The 20,332-nt window shown below is 43.9% G+C and overlaps 1 non-coding gene across 1 annotated transcript; it reads left to right on the plus strand.

Annotated features, from left to right (window-relative positions):
* The first annotated feature begins 9,515 nt into the window (after nt 1–9,515).
* Nucleotides 9,516–9,590, plus strand: Trnas-cga (transfer RNA serine (anticodon CGA)). The gene has a single exon. It is a non-coding gene; the product is annotated as a tRNA-Ser (tRNA).
* The last annotated feature ends 10,742 nt before the right edge of the window (nt 9,591–20,332 follow it).

Consider the following 20,332-nt stretch of genomic DNA (forward strand, 5'->3'; position numbering starts at 1 on the left):
AATCTTATGAGAAAATTATATGCGTGTGGATGTATTAGCTGTTTTCATAATCTGTACTTTTAGTGGAGATACTTCCAAACGAATGCGAACAGGAGTAACCCATACATTCTCGAAGGGAGCAGTCGGAAAACCTTCGAACGAATATCAATTGTGAATGTCGGGGAGGCACTAGTATACATTCGGTATGTTATGTTTCCTCTGACGGTCCAAATGGTGGTTCGTTAGTTTATTGAGTTCTCAGATTTGACTGTATCTGTGTGTCTGATGACGTTTCTGTATCCCACAATAAGCTTTCTATGTTATCTTTATGTAATGTGGTTCATACGAACACACTAAAAAATTCCTTTGAAGTTAATTGCTGAGATAGTCTCCAAAATATTATTCTGTAATTACTGGATAGAATGTTAGTGCATTGTGAAGCAATTTACCATTTGAGAAAATACTGTGTTGTCTAATCACGCTGGGACGGGCTAACAAACATACTATTTTAGAGACAACACTGTCTTCTCAGTAGAACAAGTCTAGGAAAAGCATTAGCATCCTTCTGTTTTTATTTCTGTGAAGTGACATCCACAGTTTTTCACTGGAACATCGTAGAGAAAAGAGCAAGAACTTAAAACACCGGTGTCCTTAGAGGCACTGGAACCTCATTAGTCCGGAATACGAGTCAAGCATGATCATTATTGTACCAATACGATCCTGGAAGCACGACTCCGAATTTCTTTGCCATCTCCTGCCAGCCATCGTTGATAAGAATTTCAAACGCTGGATAATACTCTAGAACTGGTCGTAAGAGTGCGTTACACACAATTTCTTTTATAGAAGCACAGCCGTTTTTCAGAATACTTCCGACTAATACTGATTCTACGTCATCATCCCATTACATATCGCTTCTTAGCATTACTCCAAATACTTGTAAAATGTGACGTGCTCAAAATGGTCGCTAATAGTCTCGTAATCGCGGCTTTTCTATAGTTGATATAGACATCTCATTGGTTTTGTGTCCCATTAAGTTATTGTGTGGTCTGCATCTTCTACACAGATGAAAGTTACAGAAACAAGAATTATGGCAAGCATTCTTAGCCCATGTGCACGACAGAGCAAGACAATTACAGTAAAAGAGGAGGAAATTCAGGTATCGCAAAAAGAGGGAAACTGTGGCATTCTAACGGTATTTGTAATGTCTATGACACACTTCTGTATTTTGATCAATGAAGAAATTTCAGTTGAGTGAGAAATCTAAGAACACTTCGTTAGGTATAGGCAATGATTTCCTAACTTCAAGCATTATATAACTACTGTAGCACCTGATCTTGAGGCAGTTTCGTGGTAAAATGAATGAAAATACTTGCTTAATAGATAAAACAGCAGTATTGAAGATGGTAAGTCTCTTAAAACGGGTATTAGAATGGATAACAAGAAGACGCGACATGACTTAGCGTTTTTCAATCTCAAATAATAGAAAAGCAAAACAACAGAAAACATGTGCGTGTTGCATATGATAAGCTGGATACTGTACGTTGCATAAGACTTTACCAGCGCTGAATAATTTTTGCCTAGAGGTAACAGTAACGGTGTAACTATCTTGTTTCCAAAATAGAGGAGTACAGATGATAGTAAAACAAGAAAAGAAATATGGAAACGTCGTATAATCGTCTGTCTTCATCTGTGTAGTCCGCCTGCTTAGCTGGGTGGTAACATGATTGCCTCCCATGCAAGCGGGCCCGGGTTGGATTCCCAGCCGGGCTGGAGATTTTCTCCGCTCGTGGATTGGGTATTGTGTTGTCCGCATCATCATTTTATTCCCATCACCGGCGCTCAATTCGCCCAATATGGAGCGTCGAATGAAATAAGACTTGCACTTGGCGGCTGAACTTCCCCGGATGGGGCCTCCCGGCCAACGATGCAATAACCTCATTTCCATTTTTTCATCTGTGCAGACAGGAAGCAATAAGTTCATCTCATGTCACGAAAATCCATTTTTGGGATTATATTATGACCATGTTTCGATAATATATAACAAATTTATAACATCTGAAAGAATAAAACTACAAATATACCGTAGCTTGTGGCTATTCAAATCAGTTTCTTTTATCTCTGCATTAAAACGTGTTGTACAAGAGATTAAAGAGAGGAATTGCTGCTACACTGCGCAATCGACATAACTGAAATCGAGTGACGTATAAACATTGTTTTATCGATATGTGATCAGTATAATTGACGCAAGTTGCTGACGTTCGCAGCTTGTCAAATACATATCACGTCTTCACCGGCTGAACGTTCTCGTTGTAATAACTCTAACAGTCACCCCATAAAACAGTACAACAAAAGAATCTTGTATTGTTCACCCTATTCCGTTTGATATATCTGGCACTCCGTTAAGTAATACTGCAAACCATACGAGTTCTCGTGATTTTCGAGACAGAAGTGCTATAAAGGGTAACCCCGTGATAACATTAAAAACTTTCAGGAATAATGGAGAAGGTAAATACATAAATCTGAGGTAAATGACTGTAGTCGGGAAACGAAGAAGTGGAAAGGTACAAGCTGATATCGACTCAAGTTCCTCCTTAGCCTCACACGGCGCTCAAAATGACAGCCCCAACTAAAGAGCCCTGATCATGGTGTACGGAATTCCTGCAGAATAGTTCCTAATGCCCCAGATAATATCCCTCGTGTATAGACTAGTAGCAGCGCACGTGACTTGATGTCAGAGAAATGGAAAATCCCAAGTGTACGGTAGAGTAAGAATGATTTCAGTTTACCTGCACAAATTCACAAGCTGCTACATTTACAACAGTTTTTCAAAATGGCGTCCCCCAGCGTCAAGCAGGCATGGCACCGTCGTGCAAAGTTCTGTTGCACCCGCTCCAGTATGCGTGGCGTCGTTTGAACAGTGTCGAAGGCAGCGAGAATTTTCACCAGGAGATTCTCTTTAGTAGCAGTCATCGAGTCAAGTATCCGTGTGGTCCGCATATCTCAGACGCACTTTATAATATGCATCAACAACTAAGAGCCGAATCCACAAACGTCAACTACACTCCTGGAAATTGAAATAAGAACACCGTGAATTCATTGTCCCAGGAAGGGGAAACTTTATTGACACATTCCTGGGGTCAGATACATCACATGATCACACTGACAGAACCACAGGCACATAGACACAGGCAACAGAGCATGCACAATGTCGGCACTAGTACAGTGTATATCCACCTTTCGCAGCAATGCAGGCTGCTATTCTCCCATGGAGACGATCGTAGTGATGCTGGATGTAGTCCTGTGGAACGGCTTGCCATGCCATTTCCACCTGGCGCCTCAGTTGGACCAGCGTTCGTGCTGGACGTGCAGACCGCGTGAGACGACGCTTCATCCAGTCCCAAACATGCTCAATGGGGGACAGATCCGGAGATCTTGCTGGCCAGGGTAGTTGACTTACACCTTCTAGAGCACGTTGGGTGGCACGGGATACATGCGGACGTGCATTGTCCTGTTGGAACAGCAAGTTCCCTTGCCGGTCTAGGAATTGTAGAACGATGGGTTCGATGACGGTTTGGATGTACCGTGCACTATTCAGTGTCCCCTCGACGATCACCAGTGGTGTACGGCCAGTGTAGGAGATCGCTCCCCACACCATGATGCCGGGTGTTGGCCCTGTGTGCCTCGGTCGTATGCAGTCCTGATTGTGGCGCTCACCTGCACGGCGCCAAACACGCATACGACCATCATTGGCACCAAGGCAGAAGCGACTCTCATCGCTGAAGACGACACGTCTCCATTCGTCCCTCCATTCACGCCTGTCGCGACACCACTGGAGGCGGGCTGCACGATGTTGGGGCGTGAGCGGAAGACGGCCTAACGGTGTGCGGGACCGTAGCCCAGCTTCATGGAGACGGTTGCGAATGGTCCTCGCCGATACCCCAGGAGCAACAGTGTCCCTAATTTGCTGGGAAGTGGCGGTGCGGTCCCCTACGGCACTGCGTACGATCCTACGGTCTTGGCGTGCATCCGTGCGTCGCTGCGGTCCGGTCCCAGGTCGACGGGCACGTGCACCTTCCCCCGACCACTGGCGACAACATCGATGTACTGTGGAGACCTCACGCCCCACGTGTTGAGCAATTCGGCGGTACGTCCACCCGGCCTCCCGCATGCCCACTATACGCCCTCGCTCAAAGTCCGTCAACTGCACATACGGTTCACGTCCACGCTGTCGCGGCATGCTACCAGTGTTAAAGACTGCGATGGAGCTCCGTATGCCACGGCAAACTGGCTGACACTGACGGCGGCGGTGCACAAATGCTGCGCAGCTAGCGCCATTCGACGGCCAACACCGCGGTTCCTGGTGTGTCCGCTGTGCCGTGCGTGTGATCATTGCTTGTACAGCCCTCTCGCAGTGTCCGGAGCAAGTATGGTGGGTCTGACACACCGGTGTCAATGTGTTCTTTTTTCCATTTCCAGGAGTGTAACTTTAACAGCCTGTGAAGAGATTAGTTTACCTGCTTGCTATAAAAAAATACTTACTGCGATAGTGTTATTTTAAGACGTGTTTGATTGTATTTGATGTTGGTGAATTCCACCGTGAGCTAAGTAAATCTGGCCGCCTGCTTAGCTGGGTGGTAACGTCCTTATCTCATCTTGCACTATGCATTAAATGCAAGTACAATTTCTATTATTAATCAGTTAACCATCCGCTCACACAGAGAACACAAAAACGTTTCGTCTTGCCATTACAATGCCACAACTCTACAACTCTGGGGTCGATTACAGTGGCAGCAATCGAAATCAGTGAGAGCGAGCGAGCGGGTCGACACAAAGTGTTACGAATTGTACCGACTTCTAACCACTAGTACTTGGGGAAGCAGCGCCCAACTTACCGCGACCCACATGGCCCCATGAGAAGAAATGGAGTGAGTTCAGGTGAACGTGCTGGCTACGAAACAGAACGTCATCTGCCTATCCATTTTTCGGGGAATGTGTGATCCAGATGTTCACGATCCTTCAGTCCAAATCGAAGTGGGGCTCCATCATGTTGGAACCACGTCCGTTGACGAAAAATGGGATATGTTCCAGGAACCGGGGTCGTATGTATCCGATAAACACTGTATAGACTTTATGAAAATGTATCTGTTCTTTCGGAACAGAAACCGTGTTCATATAGTTAAGGCTAACCGGCCATTGACCTTCTTCTTCTGTGAGGATGCACACGTATTGCCCGAACGCTTACGGAACTCGGTAGGATTGTCTGCCGCGAGTAATGAGTGTAATGGGCAGGGGCACTGCGATTGTACTGTGTGGACATTAAGCTGGGAATGTGGGTCTCACGAGGAGCTTGCAAGGGATAAGTCCCTGCAGTCGCACTCTTCTCTGTGGGACGGCCAGAATGGCCAAGCGCTTCTAGGCGCTACAGTCTGGAACCGCGCGACCGCTACGGTCGCAGGTTCGAATCCTGCCTCGGGCATGGATGTGTGTGATGTCCTTAGGTTAGTTAGGTTTAAGTAGTTCTAAGTTCTAGGGGACTGATGACCTCAGAAGTTAAGTGCCATAGTGCTCAGAGCCGTTTGAACCATTTTTTGGCTCAGATGGATAGAGCGTCTGCCAGGTAAGCAGGAGATACCGGGTTCGAGTCACGGTCGGGGCACACATTTTCAACTGTCCCCGTTGATGTATATCAACGCCTTTTGGCAGCGTAGAGTCTTGATTTAATTATCATTTCACTGTATAGACTGATGCATTGAGGTGGAGAGGTCGAAGAAACGGGCCTAGTACGTAATGATTGACTTTTCCTGCCCACACGTGGGTAGATAATCTGCGGTAATGGCTCTTCACAACTTTAAAGCGGGGACTCTCATCGGCTCAAACATGACTATTGCGACTATTTAGCATTCAGTCTCTGGTGAAATAGGTTTCATAGTGAAAAGTCTGGAAAGTGATTTGAAACTTCCCTGCCAGGAAGTTTCAAAATGGTGTGAATTTTAATATGGTGTGCCGGATCGAGACTCGGACTTGGGACCTTTGCCTTTCGTGGCAAGTGCTCTGTCGACTGAACTACCCAAGCATGACTCTCGGCCCGTCCTCACAGCTTAATTCGGCCAGTACCTCATCTCCTACCTTCCAAACTTCACAGAAGCTCACTTACGAAACTTTCATTCGGGAAATTTATTGTCGGCTGTTCTGAAGTCAGCAGGAATCGAAGCATGTGCTTTCTGTGGATGGTCGGGGTGTAGCTGCATTTCCCGTAATACTCGCCATACAATACTCTGTGAAATGTTCATTTCACGTGCAGCAAACGGAGTGCTGGTTACAGGCGCCTCATCCACTCGAGTAAGCACTAAGTCGCCCGTGCGTTTCGTCGTCATTCTCGGTCGTTGTACTGTGGTACCAGTTGCCCTGTTTCACTTAATCGTTTGAGCAGTCTTTAAAACATGAAGTGCATGTCTCCTATGAGGATATTTTTCCTGTACAACCTTTCCGCCTCTCTGCTGCTTTCGTTTGTTCTCACATACATGAAAATCATGCCTGCAAGTTCCGTCAGCGGATACAACTTCATTTGCTTAGGGCTGATTGCCGTTATGGCTTCAGCTTGTAAACACAGACTGCCGTCTACTAAAGTGCACCAGGACTGCTCATGTCAGAACACAGCACGCCATCAGAATTGGATTAGTCATTATTTCAACCTCAACACCTGAGTGCTCATCGAGGATACCTACCACACAATCGTAGCCATAACAATTCCGGCACACACAGGGGATAGGAAAAATAGTGTGAACACTTGTACTGACTTGGGGATGGTTTCTTAATAACCGGTTGGACTCCCATTTGCCCGTAATACAGGTGCGATTCTTCTTGGAAAACTGGCATGCAATGATCGTAGAGTCTCCAGTGGAATGCTATGCCACTCTTCGATAAGGACCTCTTCTCACTCCTGTAGTGAGGGGGAGGCGCAAATCTGCTCCAGTCTGTGCTCCAATACCGCCCACAAGGGTTCGATAATGTTCAAGTTCAGAGACTATGTTGGCCAGGGAAGACGCTGCAGGACAGTTACATACACCTCATACCACCATTCTACTGTCCTGGCTGCGTGAGTGGGTGCATTATCGACCTGAAATAGGGCATCATTGTTGGGGAACAACATTTCAATCATGGGGTGCAACTGTCACCTAAAATGTTCGCATAATCGTTGGCTGTAACACGATCTTTGAGAGTAATGATGGGACCAGCAGAATACTATGATGTGGCTGCCCACACCATCACACTTCCACCTTCTTGCTTTGCAGCAGGATACAAGCAGTCAGGATTGTAGGTTTCTCTTGGCGTTCTCCAGACGTAAGCCCTACCCCATGCTGGAGATAACGAAAACGTTGACTCGTTGGATCATTCCACGTGTTTCCACCGATCAGCGGTCCAGGATTTATCTTCCTGACATGTTTTACGTTTCTTTGCGTTGGTTGTTGTCACTAATGGTTTCGGTATAGCAGCTCTTCCATGAATATTCGCTTTATGGAGTTCTCGGCGGACAGTGTCAATAGATACGGGATTTCCAAGATGGCTATTGAGCTCTGCAGTCACTTTAGCCGCCGTAGTTTTGTGTTGTTTTGACACAACTGCTGCCTGCGTACAACGATCTCTGTCATTTGGTTTTGATTTGCTTCCACTATTACGTTTACACAATGATGTCTTTCCATGTTTTGTGTAGGCTTTCATGGGTGTTGAAACAGTTTCTCTTGAAACATTCAATAAGTTGGCCGTCTTGGTTACTGATGCTCCAGCTATTCGGGCCCCCACAAACTGCTCTCTTTGAAACTCTCTTAAGTCTTTCGTTGCACTTCGACCTCGGTCTCTGAATGCAAATACGAAGTGCGCACTACTCGTAAACAGCCTGCAATGATGCCTATGGTCCGTACTGAACAGAAGCAGTCCAGCGCGACCCTTACCTTACCTGCGTTCTTGACCGTCGAACAGAGCCACTGTTCACTTTATGTTGTCTATTCTCTACGTATTCCACAGTCAAAGGTATCAGAAAGATCTTCGCATACAAATTTCTTCTCGGTCTTTTCCGGACCAATATCGCTTGTCTCAGATTATTAACGTTCACCCTTATGCACCATCCCTGAACGTTTGCAACATAATCAATGGGATTGCCCTGTATAGTAAAGTTAATGGTCTGTGAACTGCCTTTAGGTCTCCTCTCCGATTTTCTGCAGCTCTAAAGACCTAACGTTACCAAGCGTCTCTTATATTTGAACACTTTCACAGCCATAAAAAAGACTGCTATTTCTCACTACTTATTACAAGACACGTCACCTCGTGCTACAGGAAGACTGGAATTCCCAGGGTACTGTCGATATCACCTGAAGTTATTTATTATGCATGATCACCTTCGAAATACTCTCCTCCACCATTGATACACCGCTCCCAAAACCGTTTCAACTTCCGGAAGCCGTCTGCGAATTTTCTTTCATCTCGTCTATCGTTGCAAATCTTCGTACGTTGAACTGAGTTTTGAACTTTGAAAGTAAAAAAAAAATCCGCAGGGGTCAGGTCTGGATAGAATGCAGCACAGTGATTTCGTTTTTTGTACAATAGTCACTCAGCAGCAGGAATGAATCGTGATGTAAAAGCCATGAATTATCTCACCATCATTCAGGCCGTTTCCTTCTCATGTTTGCTCGCAGACGTCGCAACACGTAGCGATAGTGCCAACGATTAACAGTTTGTCCCTGTGACACGAATTCATGATTAAGTAATCCTTCAAAGTCGAAGAAAACTCTCAAGCATAGCTTCGACATTTGACCTAACATGACGAGCTTTCTATGGTCTTGGAGAGCTTTCCCGACGCATTGTGAAGATTGAACCTGAACAGAATCGTACACCCACGTCCTATAACCAGTTATGATTCTCTTAAGAAAAACCTCGTAACATACGCGCGATATAAAAGCTCTTCACAGATTGCGTGGCGAAGGTCTTTCTGGTCTTGACTCATGAGCCACGGGACGAACGCGGCGGCAACACGGTGCATTCCAAGATGCCATGTCAGGATTTCATGTCAGGACTTCATGGTATGATACAACTGAAGTGTTACATTCTTATGAAATCTCTAGGACGGTGAGCCTTCGATTGGCACGCACACTTTCGTTGACGTTCCTGACATGAGCGTCGTCGATAGACGTCGAAAGGCGTCCTGTACGAGAGTCTTCTTTAACTTCCGTCGGCCATTTTTAAACAGTGTGAACCTTTCGTAACACAAAAGTACGGCTTACGCACTAATCGCCATAGGCTCCCTGCATCATTTGGTGTGTCTCTGTAAAGTTTTCTTGAGTTTCACGCAAAATTTAATGAAGACTCTTTGCTCCTCTGACTCTGCCACCTCGAAATTCGCAGACTGTGCGACACAGCGTTCTACTCAATACAGCACTGAACAATAACTAACAGAATGGTTCGCAGGAGAGCTTCTGTAAAGTTTGGAAGGTAGGAGACGAGATACTGGCAGAAGTAAAGTTGTGAGTACCGGACGTGAGTCGTGCTTCGGTAGCTCAGATGGTAGAGCACTTGCCCTCGAAAGGCAAAGGTCCCGAGTTCGAGTCTCGGTCGGGCACACAGTTTTAATCTGCCAGGAACTTTCAATAACTAACAGACATTCAACAATGAAACTTCCGCAAGTTACACTTTACACACAAGCATTTCACTCCAACACACCATTAGTGTAATATTACGACTGTTCCGCAATTTTTTGAACAAACCTCGAAAAAAGCCGTCAAAAATTACTAACAACAAAGAAAGTAATAAAGAGGAAATGACTCGTCCATACATCTGCTTCCCAGCAGTGAAGTGACAGGATCAGTATAACATCATGTACGTGACAGACTTATTACTGACTGAGATCAAACGTTACCAGGTTATGTCCCATACTACACCAACCATAAGAAGAATAAAGTCAAATGAATAAAGAACAATGATTTATGTTGGTGCCTTTCCTCGTCTGGCGATAAGGTACGTCAGGAACTAGGGTCAAGGGTGATTTTATTTCTAACAGCAGAGTCGATTCTTCGCCAACCTTAACGATTCTGAACATCATTTGAAACTTGCCTGTTAATTTTTTTTCCATTGTTTTGCACGTCCATGAACTAACGAGTGATTTTTGCTGTGATAATCTGTGCACAATGCTAGATATCTACGATGTAGCCACTCTGGGCGTAACTGCGGAGATTTGTCTTGACGATGACCTTTGGGACGACTGGTTGTTCAGTTAATAGGCATTTTATGCAGTTACAGAGTACAAATTTTCCGAAGTCAAATGGTAATTCTTTTGTTGGGAAACTTGGTCATTAAAGTAAATTAACCGGTCTCTATGCCCTATTTAAACGCTGCACGAAGCAAGAGCTTCCTGTGTTACGATTTTCAGTAAGTTAGGTCTGATTGCGTTATAACAGAACTTACGGTCAGCATATATAGAAACAGAAAGGGCATATCAAGTCAAATGTCAGACATATTTGATGTCTTTCTGGCCACTTACACATACTAGTTCAGACATCACACACAGGAATGAGACATTAAATATTACCGATTGCTCCCTGAGAGTAAAACAAGTACCATGTTAAAAGTTACTTCAAAAAAGGTTGGCTATTTGAGAGTGCCCTTTGTATTCACACATTGCTCAAATGGATACAACCCATTAAAAACAGAAGAGCAGAAATGGCAGTGAGTGGTCCGTATTAACAAATAATATAAAATTCGAATGTAAGCCAATATCATAATGGAATTGTTCGATATAACAGTAGGAAGGTAACGTACTTTCTGAATGCACATTGAGCTTTGGCCTCTCAGTTGCCTTTATTCAGGAGAAGAGGTTAATGTCATTTGACTTCTGACCTTTGCCTATATCTAATGGGTAATAGTGCCCTCCCCATCTCCTCAACCACCCCTCTCCACTACATCCTCCTTATATCCAACCAGTGACAGCACAGCATTAAAAATGAAAGAGCCGATCAAAATATCCAAAACGGCGGGGCTAACCTATTATGATTGTGGGAAATTAAAAACACTGTCCCCCTTCCCTCCCCACTTCCCGCCTCCAGCTAATCAGACTCCTGTAATAAAAACGAAAAATCAGTCAAAAAATACTCATTATAGTGGAAATACCTTAAGCGTGCTAGTGGGAAACTGAAAAACAGCTCCACCTCCCCTTCTTATCTCCAAGCAGTCTCAGAGAAGTATCAAAAATGATACAGCCAATCGCAAAATTCAAGATGGCGGAACTATATCAATCGTGCTTTACACCTTTCCCTGCTTCTCTCCAGCGTACAGGGTGTATTATTAAAATGGTGTCTAAATAGGAAGCAAAGCTGCATTATTTTCGTGATTTTTATGTAAAATTGGGTAAACAGAAACACACACACGCAAACACACACACACACACAGTGCAAAATGTACACTCTCACTTGTCTGTCCATGTATCAGAGCCTAGTGTTTTAGGCTCAATTAAAATGAAAGAGCCAATTACGGTGTAGCTCCACTTTGGCTGCAATCCTAAATATCCTAATTATTTAATGAACAAATTACGTATGCAATAATTCCCATCCCCTGGAATCGCGTAAAAAATATTGTCAACTATGTTTGCATTAGCGACTTCAAAAAATCGTCGATTTTTTATGAACAGGTTGCTATGCTGTCAGCTACCACGTTTCGGCTGTTTTTCAAGATCATCCAACTACCAACTTTTTGGTACCTTTCAAAAACGTAAGGAAATTTCTGATAGCATCAGACAACATTATGAGCACTGGTGGTACCTACAATTATTGCTTAAACGACTGCTGTCACTGGTGCGATAGAATAGGAGTAATTACAATGTCTTTATTTAAGCAAACACCACACGATGGGCTCTTATGCACTTCGAAGAGTGACGCACTGGACCTCACTGCCTCCCGTCCTCGCCGGCATCTCGTGGTCGTGCGGTAGCGTTCTCGCTTCCCACGCCCGGGTTCCCGGGTTCGATTCCCGGCGGGGTCAGGGATTTTCTCTGCCTCGTGATGGCTGGGTGTTGTGTGCTGTCCTTAGGTTAGTTAGGTTTAAGTAGTTCTAAGTTCTAGGGGACTTATGACCACAGCAGTTGAGTCCCATAGTGCTCAGAGCCAGTTGAACCATTTTGAACCTCCCGTCCTCACGTGTGCTGTAGCGCCAGCCCTTTAGGCAGCTTGCCTCGTTGCTTGTTGCTGTCGTAGTACAGGGTGTTTCAAAAATGACTTTACAACTTTAAAAATTCGTATAAGTTTATTGAAAAAAGAAACAGAGTTGGATTTAGTGGCCGGCCGAACGGTTGTAGGCGCTTCAGTCCGGAACCGCGCTGCTGCTACGGTCGCAGGTTCGAATCCTGCCTCGGGCCTGGATGTGTGTGATGTCCTTATGTTAGTTAGGTTTAAGTAGTTCAATGTCTAGGGGACTGATTTAGACGGTCCACAACAGGGTCAGACATGAACAATTCATTCCACAGTCATAAATCGTAGCTTAAAGTATATTTTCTCGAAACGGTAGCCAATGCTCCCTCGCTGATTTTTTCCAGCTTACTACTTCCCGCCACAGTGTTGTCCCCATGTAGAAGAAAATGTCATGTCTCTAGAACATGGGTCTCCAAACTACGGTTTCGGCCCGCGAGGGCTGGCAAACCGGCCCGCGTTAGCTGGCCGGACATCCCCGGTATCCGGCCCGCCAAATATTTGAGGTGGTACCTATACTGCCAACAATTGAGTTTCGAGGCCTATCGCGACCAATATACCGCGACATTGTCGGACACAATCACGCAACAGAACTATCTAATATATACCCTGGCTCTGCTACTCGGTACAAGACTACATAACTAAACTTATTGTTGCGCCGCTTGAAATAACAATGCGTTGACATTCTCTACCTCTACGTCTTGCAGAAATAGTGTTTCTAACAATGACTTTGAGATTTCGTTAACTTTGCAGGACGCTTTCGTGAAGAATGTGCAGTGACATACTTTTTTGTCGGTGAAATTTGCCAGAATAAAATACGCCAGAATTTTGGTCAGGTACGTTCACTAATCAAAATTATGTAATTAAATAAAAATCGTAGTTCGTTTCAGTGTTAGCTATTCCCACAACCTCAGATTTTTGCGATTTCATCTTTCCTTTAGCCTTACATTACGGTGATCATGGAGTTCTAGGGTACTTTAATCCCACTAGGTGGATCTTGGCCCTTATGACTTCGTGGAGGAGTCAACGTGGCCCGCGGACTAATAAGTTTGGAGACCCCTGCTCTAGAATGTTATTCTTTGGAAGTGCGCGTAAGGGGCGCCATCTCTGCCGCAAATTCCGAATACTTCCACTGCAGCGTTAATTTTTTTTCTGTGTGTACTTGTAAATCACTTTAGACCGTGAATTATAACTGGTATATATGGTATGGAATCACATAGGGTTTTTCCATGCTGTACCCCCAATAAAGCTTAATGGAGTGTGCATGTAGGCCCAGTGTGTTATTAACAAATTCAAAAGTACAGCTGGTATCAGCAACAAACTCAAATGTACAGGAATATTGTCTGAGAATTCTACGCATTGACACTAACATCACGATTCTTTGATGCTGATCGGTGTTTTTGAAGTGATAATATCATGATATAATCACACCCATAATTTTAAGATTTGACGATCTACTTATTATCCACTTATACTGCGCAGCATCTGAGGGAACAGTAGTAGTCTATGCTGTTTTTCTTTGTCTTCAGACTCACAGAACAACAGTACACCATATGGTGATACAATATAAGCATCCTTTTTTAAGCAAATCAAAACGAGAATTGAGGATTACAAACAGATCTACCGTATAATCACTCAAGCAGCCGTAAACACCATCACTTTCGACAAGTACACACTCGTACGACCTCACTTAGTATTTACAGTACACGTAGATAAACCGTATCCCCTCATTCGTGTCCAGATTTTTTTTAAATTCTGTGTTTAAAGTAATTTGCAAGCCCTATATGCACAATCGCAATGACCTGCTCTTTTTCGAGTAACAGTCTGCAATTTTTCTTCGAGGCACCTTCTTTCGCCAAATACGGCAGTGTTTCTCAGTTTTTTTATATCAGTCAGTTCCACTTCCAGTTCTTCGGCATTAACTGTACTTTAAGGAGCAATTTGTTTAATAGGGATCGACCTTAGTTTATTTGAAAAATTGCTTCTTTTTCTTAAGAGCTCTGGAAACCAGTATTTGTGGTATCAGTGATACTTTATGGTTGCATTTTTCTTAAGAGGCTTATAAACACTTTCTTTTATACAGTCCCTAAGGCAGTAAACATATTGTATCCACTTTTTTCTCCGAGTACGCCAACATATGGACATTTTCTATTGGCATACATAGTAAATGAAGATATGCCATATTCCCCATTTGTATCCATATATTTTCCATATTCTGCGTGTAAATGTTTATGCAGTGATTAATAAAGACTTTTGAACGCGCATTTATCCTTCATCCACCAAATGTCTACCCAGAAAAAGTTACATGAACACGCACTGCCCATGTTAAATCCACCCTTTATGTTAACTAAAACTCATAGACTGTGGTGATGGAAGTGAAGTGCTTTACACAGTTCGTTATCTATCTTAAATACAGATTTATACTTATTAACGCTTACAACATTTCGCTCCATGACCACCTAACAAACGCGATACCAGTTCCTTCTTTATCGTATATTAATAACACAGTGTACTGTTTAACTGCAAAGGTCTATGCAGCGAAAGGAAATAACGTAGGAGAATTTCACGTTATCCGTTTCGTAAACGCTTAATAGAATTGCGCTATTTTGTGTATGTGTTGGTTTGTTGCGGGGTTCCCACAGACGCGTTTCGTGTGTAATAATATCAGGAGTGCCCCAAGGAAGTGTGACAGGTTCAAATAGTTCAAATGGCTCTGAGCACTATACCACTTAACTTCTGAAGTCATCAGTCGCCTAGAACTTAGAACTAATTAAATCTAACTAACCTAAGGACATCACACACATCCATGCCCGAGGCAGGATTCGAACCTGCGACCGTAGCGGTCGCTCGGTTCCAGACTGTAGCGCCGGCCAGCAGTGTGACAGGACCGCTCTTGTTTTATATAAATGATCTGACGGACAGCGTAAGCAACAATCTGCGGATGGTTGCTGATGACGCTGTCTTGTGCGGCAAGGTGTCGTCACTGAGTGACTGCAAGAGGATACAAAATGACTTACACATACTGTAGTTTCTATCGGGTGTGATGAATGGCAGCCTGCTCGAAATGTAGAAATATGTAAGTTAATGCAGTCGAGTAAAAAAAACTATTGAGTAACATGAGGTGTGTGATACACTGATGAGCCAAAACATTATGACCACTTTCTCAATAGCTTGTTTTTCCATATTTTGAACGAAATACATCACTAATTCTGCGTATCGGGGATGCGACAATTCGTTGGTGGGTTTGAGGAGGTGTGTGGCAATAGATGTCAACGTACAAGTCATGTAATTCGCGTAAGTACCGGACCGCTGAACCCAGAAAGGTTCCATATGATTTACCTCAGACGAACTTCGTCGCCGATATATCAACGTGAGTTCGCAGCAATGCTCCTCAAACCATAGTAGCAAGGTGCTGGCTCCGAGACAAGGGCAATTATACTGCTCAAAGATGACATCGCCGTCGGGGAAGAAATAAAGCATGAAAAGATACTGGTGGGTCGCAGCTGTCAGCTTGTGGTCGATTACCAGCACAGGTCCTATGCAAGTGCAGGAAAACGTCTGCCATAGCATTATATTGTCCCCTTCGGCCTGCGTCCGCGGTGCGCTGCACGTTTCGAGCCGCTGTTCACCTTGATGACGGCGTTTGTGGAGATGACCAACGACCTAGTGTAGGAAGAATGAGATCCAACCGGAGAGCTGACACGTTTCCAGTGATCGAATGTCGAATTCCGATCGTCCTGTGCCCACTGCAATCATAATTGACGATGTCGTTGGGTCAATATGTGAACACGTAGGGGTGGTCCGCTGCGGAGCTCCATGTTCAACAATGTACGATGAACGGTGAGCTCCGAAACACTTGTGCTCTTTTGGCAGAGATGCTACAGATCACCATCTCTCCTACTTTACAGAGGCGACAAGCCTCCGAACCCCACGTTCTGTAAATAGTCGTGGACCTTCTGTAAACAGTCGTGGACGTCCAACCATTTAGTGCCTAGTTGTAGTTTCACTGTCCTTCTACCGCTTTGCGTAGATGCTCACGACAGTAGCAAGTGAACATTTGACCAGCTTCGTCGTTTTAGAGATATTCCCTCACAGGCACTGCGTAATAACAGCCTGCCCTTTGTCAAAGTCGCTTATCTCAAAGGATTTTCCCATTTGAGGCCCATATCTTTGCTATAGTGATCCCCCGTCCGTGACTCCTCTGCTTACATAAATTTATTAATATGTCACGTGCCGAAACGCCATCAGGAAGCATCCAATGTCGCGGTGGGCAGTGGTGCCAATGTTTTGGCTTATCAGCGCGTAGTCAAGTAAGAGGCGTGTACACATACCGACATCAGAGTACGACAGTCATAGTCTGATGTCGGTACTTGTACATGATTCCATGCCGTGTTAATGAAGCTCCCTACCACCACTGATCTTCTGAAGGGCGGTTTACTCGAAAAGTGTTAGTAAATTTGAGTTGCTGAAACCCAAGTGATTAAATTTTTCTCCTGCGATCACACCAGCAGTGTGTAAAAAAGCTCCTATCCAGTATTTTTCGAATGCAGTATCAGTAGTTTTCTGCTTGACATAGTATCTGGGCATAATTTTACAAAGCGATATGAAATAGAACGTGCATCTAAAGACGGTAGCATTTATTTACTTATTGCTTTTTTAGCCTGACCAGATTAGGACCAGCAGAAACATATACAAAAATATTGTATGACAATCGCAATAATGATAGCTTGCATTGTCAACAAAAATAATAATTCCTCAAAATCCGCAAGCTGACAAACAGAACCACCAGGAAAACAAAACGCGACTACGTCACTGAACAATTCAAATCAATAGAGGTAAACTTCAGGAACTTCAACAGTAGAGATTTCTAAGACTTTCGCGAGCAAAATCAAAGGTTACTCACCGAAAAACCTGACGTTCAGGAAACGAGATGGGAAACTTGCAGTCACCAATCAAGAAAACTTCGAAAAACTGGCACAGTACTTTTCTGACCTCCTGAACGACCCCATACCACCCGAAAATTTCCAACACCTAATCCCAGAGCACACAAAACACGATTTAGAACCACCAACACAAGAAGAAGTCCATCGCCACATCAAGAAACTCAAGCACATGAAGGTATCAGTGGAAGATGGAATCGTCGGAGAGTCACTGAAAACTCTGGAGCCACGATCACAACAGGAAATCACACAGATCATCCAAGAAATCTGGTAAAGTGAAAACCTCCCAGACGACAGGAAATGTGCACTCATCCACCAATTGCATAAAAAGGAAACAAATCCAACGTAAATAACTACAGAGGAATCTTCTTTACAAAATACTCTCCACCTGCCTCCTACAACGCGCGCAAGAGCTCGAGCCCCTAATTGGCGAATACCAAACAAGGTTTAGACAACACAGATCATGCACTGAACAAATTTTCAACCTGAAATCCACATTAAAACTTCAAGTCACACGAAATCTCCCAACCATCTGCACATTCGTCGATTTCAAGAAGGCCAATGACTCCATCGATCAACAATCCCTCTCTAATATACTCAAAGAAAGCAATCTTGACCCGAAAACACGTCGACTCATCCAACAAACCATAGCCGACACCACTTCCAAAGTCAAGTCCAGTGGGAAAATCTCCCAACCTTTCCTTATCAAAATCGGCGTCCGACAGGGTGACGGACTCTCCCCACTACTCTTCAACATCGTTCTCGATAAGGTCATCGAAGAATGGGAAAAGGAACTGAAAAAACAGACAAGCTGGACACCCATCATGCTAGGAAAAAAAACGGGATAACATCAGTGTCACGTGTTTAGCCTTCGCTGACGAGCTCGCGATCCTCTCCGGGATGAACAAACGGCAATTCGTCAGATCGAAGTACTCAAAGAATGTGCCAAAAAAGTCGGGCTCTAAATATCTTTCATAAATACTGAATTTATGGCCACAAAACTCATCAAAACTGAAAATTTGATCACAGAATATGGCGCAATAAACAGAGTCAATCACTTTTAAATAATTGGGTGAAATCATCGAACCCACACTAACAGAAAGATTAGCCCAAAAAGCACGGTAAGTCAAAATGCGAAAATCATACGGGAAAACTGGGAACAACTACAACAAAAGGTACATGAATATCAAAACAAAAATTCGATACTATGCGACTGTCATCAAACCTGAAACACTGCACGCAAGCGAGACCCTAAACCTCAATTACAAAGGGAATTTTGACAACATCAAAAAAGTTGAAAGGAAAATCATTCACAAAATCCAGGGTCCATAGGTCACAGACGAAGGATATCAACTACATTCAACCACAACAGAAAAATACTCCAACACTGAAACAGACTCCCGCAAACGACGACTGAGGCTCTATGGACGCATCATGATACTGGATGACAACAGATTAACAAAGAACATTCCAATGTACTCTCAGAAACTAAAAACAACATTCTGGATCAAACCAGTTCAAACTGAACTCAAAAATGCCAACATCACCCCCGCAGACATTGCAGATCGATAAATCTTCACACAGAAGATCCACTGCTGGGAAGTTGCATCAGAAGAAAAACCCGAAAGATCTACGGGAAAATCGACGGAAGAAGCTAGAGGATGAAACAGTTGTGGAAGGACAAGAAAAATAGCAACCACAGATCGTAGTTCGCTTTGTGTGATCCTCTATGAGTCTAAACAATTTAAATAAACAAGTAAATAATAACAACAGCACTACTAACAATGTTGATACAATGTGGAGGAATTAATGGTGATACTGATTAGTTATTACATAACGAACTCAATAACTATAATTTGCATTATTAATAAAAAGAAATATTTGACAAATTTAAGAGTATCAGTAATAATAATAATAATACATTAATGGAGACATTTAGATTGATGGTGATTAGTTTAGCACTTTTGAAGCCTTGTTTGGTATAAGAAGAAGTGGAGGGAACAATGGAAGAGGAGAGGATTTAAATGAATGGGACAATAGTTACTAGGAAATAGGAGAATTTGCATAGGGGACCCTCTAGACAAGGAAAGGGGGAAAAAGGTGGGGGGCGGCGGGGGGTGGGTAGGGACAGTTGATGAGAGTAGGGAAGCTGAATGGTCGACTTCCGTTTGTTGGGGGAATTTTAGGGACGTGTGGTTCATCTGCAAAGGAGACCACAACACCACACTTGTGTGACCCATTCTTGATCACTGGTCTAGTGTTTGGCATCCCCATTATGTCAGATTAAAGGAGGACATTTAAGCATTTCAGAAGCATGCTGCTAGATTTTTTACCGGTAGATTCGATTATCAGGTGTGTTTTATAGAGATGCTTTGTAAATTCAAATGTAAGTCGCTGTATGGAAGGCGACGACTTACATATTAAGTTAGGACTACGAAGATAAAATGCACTGAGATGACAAAAGTCATGGGATACGTACTGATATCGTGTCGCACTCACTTTGCACGGAGTAGTGCAGCAACACGACGTGACATGGACTCAACAAGTCGTTCGAGGACTGTTGCAGAAATAATGAGCCTTGCTGTCTCTGTAGCCGTCCAAAATTGCGAAAGAGTTGCCAATGCAGAACTTCCTTCACGAACTGACCTCTTAATGTCTCACAAATTTCCATTGGGATTCATGTCGGGCGATCTGGACTTGTCCTGAATGTTCTTCAAACCAATCACGAACAATTGTGGGCTGGTGGCATGGCATATTGTCATCCATAAAAATTTCATCATTGTCTGGGAACATGAAGCCCATGAACGGCTGCAAATGACCTCCAAGTAGCCCTACATAACCAGTTCCTGTCAATGATCGGTTCATTTGCACCAGAGGACTCGGAACATTCCATGGAAACACAGGCGACACCATTACAGAGCCACCACCTGCTTGAGCAGTGCCTTGTAGACAACTTAGGACCGTAGCATCGTGGGGCCTACACCGCACTCGAACCCTACCTATGACTACTAGGGTCTGGTATGTTATTACTTTAAGCAGGCCATAACGCTTCACAGAAACCTCTTAACCAGATCCCATGGCCACCATCGCTCAGAAATGCTACGCAGTTGAGGTCACGGGCACTATTGCCCACGCAGCACCACGCAGAGGAGAAAGCATGGAGCTCTTTTGTCTGCACGTTGGTGTTAT

This window comes from Schistocerca cancellata, chromosome 3, assembly GCF_023864275.1.
Source record: "Schistocerca cancellata isolate TAMUIC-IGC-003103 chromosome 3, iqSchCanc2.1, whole genome shotgun sequence".
In the NCBI taxonomy this organism is placed as follows: Eukaryota; Metazoa; Arthropoda; class Insecta; order Orthoptera; family Acrididae; genus Schistocerca; species Schistocerca cancellata.